Here is a 12,388-nt window from a genome sequence, read left to right as displayed (position 1 = left end):
TGCATTGCATTAGTTTTAACTACAATTTCTGTATCTATTTTCACTTCTATTTCAGTCTATTCATCGTGTTTTTTATTTGTTTTTTAAATCAATAAATGTAGCTCATCCCATAGCAATCCCATAACACTCGTTACTTACGAAATAGCTCAATTAAATGAGTAGTCAGTTCTTTCGACAATTTCATCGCGTAAATAACCCTACGTGAACAGAGCAAAGAAAAATCTAGCACAATCACTCCAGAATGAACAAGGCGATATGACTCCAACGGTTGCTGCTCGCGTAGGTACTATGCCAGAGAAATGTTTCAATAACATGTTTTTAGGTGTAGATCAGTCGCGGTGCGGTTTTATAACTTTCTTTGATGTTTACCGACATCTGTTGGATAACATAAAACATGCTATATAACCAGAAAAATGTTATACAACACTGTGTTTTAAAACTTGTTTATTTAAAATTTTGTAACAAGTTACAAAACTTTGTTATTTAACATGTTTTGTTACATAGTCTGGACCCTGCTTAACGGTAACTTCTTATAGGTAATACACTACAATTTCTGAATATTTTTTCTGAAATCTATCGAATGGTACCAAACACGACCCCACGGAGGTGGGGGGGGGGTTACTTTAAAATCTTAAATAGGAACTCCTTTTTTTTATTTCAGATTTGGATTCTTTGCGTAAAAATAAGCAACTTTTATTCGAAACGTTTTTTCTAATTACGGATAGGTGGCGCTATAATCGGAGAAAACGGGTGTTGGAAATGGAAAATTAAATTAAAATATGGAAAGTCCCCACTAAAATGGAAAATTTTACTTAACTTTTTTGGTTTTAGAACCTAATAATCACAACCCAATAGGTCCCCAAAGCGCTCGAGTGACTGCACATTTAGCATACTTTGCTCCCCTACTATATATGTATTATAAATAATATGCGAAGTAATTATTAACCCAAACAACCATAATTCAACTTTTATTTACTAATAAAGAACTGGACGAAAGTGTCACATCAGCTTTTATGAAACACATGAATATTTACATAAAAAGGTAAGTGATCTGCTTGAAATCGATATTCCCAAAATCATCTAAAAATTGTTTATACTTGAGTACTTTGAGACTCTTGTATGAAATGTGAATACCGAAATACGATTAGGAATCTCCATTATGTAATTTTTAAGTAATACATAATTCTTAGGAAATGAAAGGTATTATACAAATGTGTTAAAAAATACTACCTACTGAAATTTTTTGATGGCAATAAATGATGAATTGGTTTATCGAATTTATTTTTAAGGTGATACAGTAGCGATCAACAGGTAGCCAAAACGCGTTCCAAGATTGAGGCTGTAATTGGCACACGTATTTGTAATATAATAAAGAATGGCGGTACAGAGCCCAATTTGAAAAATATATTAATATGTGGAAATTACTCTGTAAATAAATACAATATTAAAAAAACGAGTCTGTACCGCCATTAAGAAGAACAAAAAAATACACTTTCTTCAAATAAACTTTTTTATCAGATGCCTAGATTTTGTGTCAATTTGGAACTACTAATGAAATAAAAAATTTTAGTAGTTCCAAAATGACACAAAATCTAGGCATCGGATAAAAAAGTTTATTTGAAGAAAATGTATTTTTTTGTTCTTCTTAGTGGCGGTACAGGCTCGTTTTTTTAATATTGTATTTAATTACAGAGTAATTTCCACATATTAATATATTTTTTAAATTGGGCTCTGTACCGCCATTCTTTATTATATTACGAATACGTGTGCCACATATCTCGAAAAAATATTCAAAATTACAGCCGCAATCTTGGAACGCGTTTTCGCTACCTGTTGATCGCTACTGTTTCCTCTTAAGTAAAATATGTCATTTGGATATTTTTTTAAACTCGATAGATCCTAGGGACATGTCGGTAGATCGGTAGGATCATCACTTTTGGGAGTTTTGGGAATATCCCAATTGACAACGCAATATACACCGACGCCGTCTACAACGAGCGACGAATCAGAGATGCCAGCTAGAATCTAGATTGGGGTACTTTCGCCCATTTTTAGGGTAATTTGAAAGCACATGGGAAAATTTTTATAGGTTGAATTGGTTGGGGAATTTTTCGGGAGGAAAATTGAGCAAACTGAATTGCAATATAAATGTATTGTTATGATCTGCTTTTTATTAATTATATATTAATTATTATTTATCTGATTAATTATTTAATTGTCGCGAATCATACATAAAAATGAATAAAAAATCTCAGGGTGCCTTTTTATACTATAAAAAAAATCTAAATTATCTCACGTTATACTTATCTTCTCTCGTGGGTTCAGTATCTCTTAGTTGATCCTAATCGGGATAAAATAGGGAAAAGAAATAAAGCAAAATATTAAAATAAACATACAGAATTGTCTTTTATTTGTCAAAATCAATACTCTAAACTCTATCAAATCTAAAACCTGTGGACACAGATGTCTGAATGAAATCTTTACCACTTAAATTTATTATAGTTAAAAAAAAACAATTTATCGGTTTGTTCCCGATGACTTTGGTAAAACAAACTAAACAAAACAAATTTATGTACATATTCGCAAGATTAGCTATACTTCCTATTTACTTTTAGAAATATTGGAATTTTAATTCATATGCCTTTTACTCAAAATTTTAGTTTCCGAACATAAAAATATCTTTCACATAAGTTGACTGACCTTTTGCTTCACTCACTCTGATGTCTTCTCGTGACCCAAAACAGCTCTCCCTCGTTGACTATGTTAAAGGCTACTCATCAAAGCCCTCTCCGTTCTCCAGCTTCAAAACTATCAGCATACCAGCACCAATTCTCCAACAAGCCGGGCCTCTTTTGACACGTACTCGATTCAAACAAAACTCCAAAAATTCTCTGCTCTCCTTCTCACAATAATACAGAATCAAAGAGGTATTTCGTCTCAATTTGATCTATCTCTCGTTCCACTTTTCAACACTATTCTCCACTATCAAACAGCCACTGGTATCTGCTAACTATCTATCCACTAAAACGTCGAACCGGTCCTCAGCGATGCCAAAAACATAATGACTTCCCCTTTAAACTCTCTTAATCATTCAAACTACTTTTCCCCTTCCACGTTGCCAAGAATCTGAAACATCGACTTTTCCATTCGACAAACAAAACAGTCACCCTCAAAACCATTCCGACCATCCTAATTACCTTCTGAGAACTATACAACATTTACTCGTGTTGAAACAAAGATACTAAAATTCCAAACTTTCTCCTAAAACCACTTTTCTAGAAATTGATAATTACCTCTACCCTAAACAATCTTTTTCCATTTTAAATCGAAATACATCGTTATTTTCACTTTAATTATTCACAAAAGTCTTTAATGGTTCATCGGAAAGCTCATTAAAAAAAGAAATCCACTTACATCCAAACTAAATTCTAATAAATATTTACAGATCAATATACAGGGTGTATCAAATTTATGTGCCCGCGTTATAAAAAAAAAAAAAATTTAATTTTTATTTTGCCTTTGATTGATAAAATTGAAAACACAATATTATGTAACACATAACATTATATTAACATTATAACCTATCGAGTATTTGCTTCTGATTAAAAAAACCGAAAAATGGTTTTTGGAACAACCGCTTTTTTTGACCAGTTATAACCGCCAGGTTAAACCGTAAGTAAAAAACCGGTATAACCGAAAACCGGTTTTTTGTTCAACAACCGCCATCCCTACCTTGGTTGTTACAAATACAGTTCGCTGGAATAAGTTTTACCCCCCTTATTAACTTATTTATTTTTAGCACATAAGAAAAACGCTCGGATAGGTCGATTTTTAAAATAATCATAGTATATTATAGCGTAAATGTTTCGAACTTTACGCGATCCCTCTTCTTCAGGTGACAGGCACAACTTTGATTTTTTTAAATAGGAAAGTAAGTACATCATGTGACACCTCATTTAAAGGCTTTTTTCTACAACCGTGTTAAAAATGCAATTTTTAGAACTCCATACGTGCGTTAAAAATGCTACTTTAAGGCAGGGCCGGTTTTAGGGTTCTGAGCGCCCCTGGCAAAATAAAATTTGGCGCCCCTTCATATAAGAATATACAAATTTACTGCAAATATAAAAAAAAATAGGAAAAAATCAAAATTTTACCATAAAGTACTATGTAAAAATATATTTATTTAAAAAATAGTAGGATAGTTATTACTTACAACTTATCCAACATAGGGCATAGCATAGCGAGCACATTTTAAGTTCAAGCGACGAAGAAGCGAGGTAAAAGATAAATGCACATTATCAACAACCAGTAAAAAATGTGTATAAATAACTATTTAGATGGAAAATAAGCCACAATTAAATTGAAAAAAATAATTTTATTATAGTTTCGACGCCCAAATCGGGTGTCGTTGTCAAAATACTACTAAATTAAACAAAAATGTTGTTGCTTAGTAAAAAATTCGTCTAATAATTTATTTAATCTGACTCATTTATATCATTTAGTGTGTATAAATCTTCTACAAGACCAAAAAACATGTTGATTGTGCGCAAGATATAGCTGCATCCCCAATAACTAAATTGAGGGAGTGGCATCCACTTAGCATAAAATAACATGCGGATATTCTTTGCAAACGCGAGCTTGTACATCTTTATTTTTTCTCTTCCTTTTAGAGCCGTTGTGATATCCTTGGCCTTACAATCATCTATGCAAATTCAAATAAAATCATTCATTATTTTTTTTTATTATCTCATGAGCTTTTTATTATCTCTATGACTCGATACCTATAGAACCAAGCTATGGTTTTAGGTATCGAGTTACTAGGACAAACAATATGCTGCATACTAAAATTAAACCCGGTACTGTGGGATAAGAACATCAGTATAAAAACAAAAAGAAGAATATAATATAACACCATGACAAAAAGTATTCTGAATAATGGGTGTGAAAATTGAATAAAAAATACGAAAACCAAATGCAAAATAAGAGCAACAGAGATCGAATACCTAATAAGAAGCTGTAGAAGGGATAGAATAAATAACATAGAGATTAAGAAAATAATGGTAATGAATTCAAGGGATAATAGACAACATAGAACAAAAGAGATTAACCTGGTACGGACATGGCAGAAGAGCAGACCAAAATCGTTGATAAACAGAATAACAGATTGGAGCCCGATAGGAAGAAGGAAGAGAGACAGACCCCGAAAATCTTTTAGAGATAAAATGGACGAAGCAATATTAGAAAAGAAACCTGCAGGACTGGAAAAACAGAAAGAACTGAAAATAACGGTCAAGTGAAATAATACAGGAAAAACTATGGAAATCCAGGGTGGTCAAGAAAAAACAGGATGTTTCTAAATAAATGCAACAAACTTTAAAGGGTAATTCTATATGAAAAAATAATGATAGTTTGCTCTATAAGCGTATGTCAGCAAATACTTCGTTTCCGAGATATGGGGTGTTGACATTTTTCTTACAAACTGACGATTTCTTTATTGTTCTAAAACCGGTTCAGATATGCAAATGAAATTTGATGTGTTTTAAGAGGTTGAGAGATTACGCATTTTTTGACATAAAATTAATAATTTTATATCTACTGTTGAAATGGTGTGAATTTTTTTAAAGAAAAACATAGTACGCCACTGAGATATTTCAAATAACAAATCATTTTGGAATTACTCGTTCAATTTATGATATATACAAAAATCTATTATTCCTTTTTTTCATACGTCGTTCGTGCCGTTTTTATGCAAAAAGTGAAACATCTTAACGCGTACAAAGTATTCGAAATAAATTTCTATATATTCATATTATGAAAAAGAACTTGTCAATTCTAATTCATATAGATATACCTGGTTTGTTTTTTTTTATTTCAAATTACACACCCACGGACACACGACAATGTTGATAAAGCAAAGTTTACAGAACAGGAAGACAAAACTATCTAACCATTGAGGCTATAATGACAAGTAGCAGTATAATAATATCACTGACTATTCATAAATTTGTTGATACTTCGTAAATCTGATCTTCGTGTATTTTAAGTATGTATGTATAACATTGTAATACCATAAAAGTGATAGGTATTACCTGACAAAAATGACCTTTAAAAGCCATAACAGTTTTTAGGTTGCATTATTTTTATTAGAGAATTTTTGTGAGCTAGAAATAGTTTTCTTATTGTTACAATTATTTAATATTAATTGTCTTAGGAGTAATCTTAGCCCAAAGATAATCTTTAAAGTCCAAAAAAATAGTAAATGTAAAAAATATTATATTTTTTTTTTGTTTAGCTAATGCCTCGACAACTAATGGCCATTGGCACGGTAGGTACGGTAATTTTGAACAGTTAGGTACCTAGTGTCATGTGTAAGTAGTGTGGGTGTTGAGTAAGTGGCTTGTTACTTTGCAATGTCGACGTCATTGTCTTTGCAAAGAGACGCTAATTGTATCCGAACGTCTGCGGTCCCTCCGGTGAGAACCGATCCCACGAGGACAGAAACTATATTCATTTATTAATTTATAATAAATGAAAAATTTCCGACCCTGGTGAGATTCGAACCCACAACCTTTCGGATTTTTTCGATCCAAAGGCAGGCGCTCTTACCACTGAGCCACGGAGGGGGGTAAATATTATATTTATATATCAGCGTCTCTCAAAATTTGGCGCCCCCAAATTCTGGCGCCCCGGGCGGTCGCCCGGCTCGCCCGCCCCTTTATCCGGCGCTGCTTTAAGGCACTAGTGCTTTAAAAATTTTATGGCACTGCAATTCGTATTGATCGTATAGGCAATTTTGATGTAATGTCAAAAAAATATAAAAATGGAATGTCAGTCAAGTTCAAGTAAAAGTTTTTGTAGATATTGTCCTGTAATTACGTTTGTAGAAAAAATATTGCATGACATGCGTGTTAAAAAGTGCATTTTTAAGGCACTCATGTGAATTGCAGAACTCGCTGTCGCTCATTCTGCAAACTTTCACATGCGTGCCTTAAACGTGTACTTTTAACACTTATATCATAAATAACTATTGAAATACTGATTACAAAAATTTATAGTATTTTAAGCCTTTCTGAGAGCATATGCGCAAAAATTTCGCTCGAATTATTTTTAAATGCGTTCATTTTTTTCGAATACTGAGAAAACCTTAAGTATTTTTAAAAAATTTAAACGCAGAAAGAAATATTACTGTATTATCCATGGTCGAAAGTCCTTGAGAACTTCTATAATATTTATTTTAATAAATCACAGGGGTGAAAAAAAATAGTCTGATTTTTAATTTTAAATATATATTACAAAAGAAACTTTTTGTTCATTATAAGGGACTTTCTGCCCTCGGGAATAATGTAGTCTTCTATTTTGCGTTTAAATATTTTAAAAATACCTATTAGTTATCTCAGGATTCGAAAAAAATAAATGCGTTTAAAAAGAACTCGACCGAAATTTTGCGCCTACGCTCTCAAAAAGGATTAAAGTATTAAACATTTTTGTACTGTTTGAATTTATGCGACGATTGACGATCCACTGTTTTAAAGATTGGTTGAACAGATGTTGCCAGTTGTATGGTCCTCACTATGTGTATCGTAAGTTATTCAACAGGGCATAGAATATACATGGTTAGAAAATATACGCCAAAGTCAGCGCCTCTATGCGGAAAATCTCTGAACTAAAAATTGATGTGGACCATACAAAGTGAGGTCCCACTTTTTTTTGTAAAAAAACAGTGTTTGCTATCAGTACATGTCTACGAAAAAGTCTTACATTGATTGACTAAGTGAGGTCCGTATACTGGACCTCACTTTGTACAGGACCTCACTTCAACCGCAGTTTCTTTTGATATGTGGCTCACTTCATACGCTGGGAGTAAATATATATATATATATATATATATATATATATATATATATATATATATATATATACAGGGTGGTTCATCTTATTCGCCTCGGTCTCTGTACGGAAAACCGCTTGATATTTTAAAAAAATTTCTTCACATAAATATACAGGGCCTTTAATACTACAACCTAAAGATAATGTGAATTATACAGGGTGTTCCAAAAAAGAGTGGTATATCAAAGTTATATTTTCTCTTATGGAATGCCCTATATCTGATGACATTATTGAATTGACCTTAAAAAATAAGCTATACTTTCATAAGGGTTCCCTATACCTAAATACAGGGTGTTTTGATTTATTTCGATTTTTATAAAAATGTAAGGTTTTAGAAAAAAATAAATATCTACGAATCTAAGGAGGAGTAAGAAATTCTTTCTTGGATCTTAATAATAGACTATTTGGTATACTTAAACAGATGCTGATTGCAACAAAATTTCGTACAGGGTGGTCAAAATATGAGATTGTTCTATTAACAAATTCAAGCTGTAATAACTTACTTATTTTAAATAGAACACCCTGTATCTTACTAGTCTATCGCGTAGAAAATTTGCTTAGCTTTCAAATTGTATTAGGGTTTCCTATACCTATCTTTTTACAGGGTGGTCAAAATATTAGATTGTTCTATTAACAAATTCAAGCTGTAATATCTTACTTATTTTAAATGGAACACCATGTAGCTTACTAGTCTATCGAGTAGAAAATTTACTTAGCTTTCAATTCTTATTAGGATTTCCTATACCTATCTCCCTTCATTTTTTAAATATTTAAAGATTTCCTAATTTGTAAGCTTTAAAAATTCGAATTACATAAGTACCTATGTCGTGTTTATGTACAACACATCACCAACACCGGCAATATACTTAGACAAGATACTGTCATTAATAATAAAATTTTCATTGTTATCATGTAATCACACAGAGTGTTGTATTATTTTAATTGATTTTGGCCTACATGTGAAATTGAATAATATGTTTATTTTAAACTGCATACCCTATATTAGATGCCGTATTCTGGAAGATATTTAAATTATATTTCATTCCGTATAAGTATTTTTCATATCTTAACCCAACGGTTATTAAGTAAATTTAAGAACGCCACTTTTTGTTTGAATCTTTAAATCGCAATTACAAACAATTAAATGCAATGGCTACTTTGACGAAAACGAGCCTATTGTACAAAAATATGTAAAAATGGGTATTTACAGAATAACATGGGAATTTATATTTACAGAATAACATGTGTATTGAGAATGTTAACATGGAATTGAAGAGATTTTAAATATCTTCCATTATAAAGAATAGAATATCGAGTATGTCATTTAAAATAAGAACACTCTGTGTGATTAAATGATAAAAATGTGAATTTTATTCATGAAACTATCTTGACTAAGATATTTAAGTATATTGCCGGTGTTGGTGATGTGTTGTAAATAACCACGACATAGTTACTTAATTCTAATTTTTAAAGCTTACAAATTAGGAAATCTTTAAATATTTAAAAAATGAAGCTAGATAGGTATAGGAAACCCTAATAAGAATTGAAAGCTAAGTAAATTTTCTACTCCATAGACTAGTAAGATACAGGGTGTTCCATTTAAAATAAGTAAGTTATTACAGCTTGAATTTGTTAATAGAAAAATCTAATATTTTGACCACCCTGTAAAAAGATAGGTATAGGAAACCCTAATACAAATTGAAAGCTAAGTAAATTTTCTACGCGATAGACTAGTAAGATACAGGGTGTTCCATTTAAAATAAGTAAGTTATTACAGCTTGAATTTGTTAATAGAACAATCTCATATTTTGACCACCCTGTAAGAAATTCTGTTGCAATAAGCATCTGTTTAAGTATGCTAAATAGTCTATTATTAAGATCCAAGAAAGAATTTGTTACTGCTTCTTAGATTCGTAGATATTTATTTTTTTCTAAAACCTTACATTTTTATAAAAATCGAAATAAATCAAACACCCTGTATTTAGGTATAGGGAACCCTTATGAAAGTATAGCTTATTTTTTAAGGTCAATTCAATAATGTCATCAGATATAGGGCATTCCATAAGAAAAAATATAACTTTGATATACCACTCTTTTTTGGAACACCCTGTATAATTCACATTATTTTTAGGTTGTAGTATTAAAGGCCATGTATATTTCTGTGAAGAAATTTTTTTAAAATATCAAGTGGTTTTCCGTACAGAGACCGAGGCGAATAAGATGAACCACCCTGTATATATATATATATATATATATATATATATATATATATATAAAAAATTATTAAAAAAAATACAAAAATAATTATTTATTAGTAGAATTGTTTATTATATTAGTATTAGTTTTAGGATAAGATACGAAAAAATGACTAATAAAATAAAAAATAGTAAAATTGGCGAATGGATTTAGTGTCCGCAGTCATATAAACCCAAACAAACAAACAACGACTTAATTAAAAAAATGACAAAAAGTAATATTAAACAGTGTAAAATTATTTTGCAAAAACACGTTAATTTTTTGCTTACTTATACACAATTAGAATAACTTTTTAACCGTTAACCGTAGAAAAGTTATTTTTTCATATTTGGAAAGACTGAATTTTTATTCACATTTATAAAGAAAAACAATTGTTCTAGGATAATTAGGGACGAAGTTAGCCCCCCTTTTTTTAATATACATGTTTTTTCAAAATAATTTTGTAGTATTTACAATTATTTTTTGTCATTTTTTAAATTAAATTAATAGTATAAATCTTCTTCTTTCATAAACTATCCAAAGTATTAGTGTAACTTCATCATTTTCTGACTTCTAGCGTTGCAAAAAAAATTAATTTCGGATAAACAAATTAAATACCTTTTAAACTATTTGACCAATTGCTTTGAAATTTAGGGTATGATTTAAGCACAAGAAGTCTCAGTATTCCGTGTACTAAGAACGTTCTAAGTTAATTTTTACATAAGTTATGAATATTTATAAAAACTCTAAATTTATGATTTATTTTGCAATTTTCTAAGCAACCAATAAGGATAGACATATTCAGCGAACGCCGTATTGAAGTTTTTTATACGATTTATGAATTTCTCACACTCAAATTTTTTTAAAATACTTAACTTCGTCGAAACTTAACTGGTTATCGACGAAAAAAGCGAAAATTTACCGTTTTTTGATCTACATTTGTTTATAATTATGTATATCTCAAAATTAGCTGCAGGAAACATATATGTTATTAATATAGATGTCCATACTACTCAAAAAATGTGGTTTCGGCCTGGAGGGGATTGTGTCACCAACAGCATATTTTTTTCCTTATTTCTCTGAACTAATTGTGTACTGTATATAAAATTGGCCTATAATAATATAGAAAAAAGTGAATCGTAAACACCTACTTATGACAAAAGACCGAAATGTCAAAGCTTAACCTAAAGGCTGATTTAAACAGGAAGTTATTCTTTAGCACGGGCAGCATTTGTTCGATTACAAACAGTATTTAAATCAAACTTACCAAATACTTTAAAGCAAAATAAATCGCAATTGCCGGTACTGATATATGGAACTGAAACATGTGCATTTAGCAACAGTACTCCACCAACTTTAAGTGGCTCAGAGAGCTATGAAACGGAGAATGCTCAATAATAAGCTCAGTGATCGCAAATCCGATGAACAGATAATAAGACGGTCAAAAGTAACAGATGTGAAGCAAAATATTACCATGTTAAAACGGAACAGGGCAGGACACATAGTCAGAATGGAAAACAACCATACCGAAGCGAATTCTTGAATGGTGACCAAGGGCAAGCAAAATAAATAGAGGCAGACCTCAAACATGATGGACCTATAACATCAAGCAAATGGCTGGCCACGAAAGGATACAAAAAACAGCAAACATAAATGAATGGGCACGCCTAAGGAAGGCTTACATCCGATGATGATATAAAATTAGCAATAATACATATTGAGCCCTGCGGAACACTGTCTGGGAAGTAAAAGATGTTAAGGATTTGTCAGCGACTGTGTGGGGTTCTGGTCGCATATTTTGCCAATTTAATAGCAACTGATGATACATTTAACTAATGTAAATAAGCAGAGATATTAACGAAAAAAATGACAATTATTGGTGTAGTTAAAAATTAAAAAGATAGGCTAACTTGATATTTTTTATTTTGTTTAAAACAAACTATGTGTGTTTACAATTATGGTAGGGGAGCCCAAGCGGGGATTTTTGCAGTTACTCGAGCGCGTCAGAATATTGCATAGAAACCTTGTACCCTGAAAATGTACCTCTACCCGAAAAAAAAAGGGCCGAAAAAAAAATCTATCCTTAGAAAAACTCAAAATCGTCAGATTAAGAAAAGGTCATTAAGTACATGCAAAACTGTATAATATATTTAAAAAATCTGATGATTTGAACGGGGCGTAAGGAAATGGTTGAGTCCCAAACCTTCACAAGAAAAAAGCGAATATTTCGCGAAATGAATGACAGATAAAAAAAAATAAAAAGTAC

The 12,388-nt window shown here is 31.2% G+C and overlaps 1 protein-coding gene across 6 annotated transcripts in view; it reads left to right on the top strand.

Annotated features, from left to right (window-relative positions):
* Positions 1-12,388, top strand: part of LOC114330643 (kazrin) — a 490,500-nt gene that overhangs the window by 434,280 nt on the left and 43,832 nt on the right. The window lies entirely within an intron of this gene.

This window comes from Diabrotica virgifera, chromosome 2 (assembly GCF_917563875.1).
Source record: "Diabrotica virgifera virgifera chromosome 2, PGI_DIABVI_V3a".
NCBI classification, from domain to species: domain Eukaryota; kingdom Metazoa; phylum Arthropoda; class Insecta; order Coleoptera; family Chrysomelidae; genus Diabrotica; species Diabrotica virgifera.
Note: the sequence above shows the minus strand (reverse complement) of the source record. Positions and strands in the feature narration are given on the sequence as shown.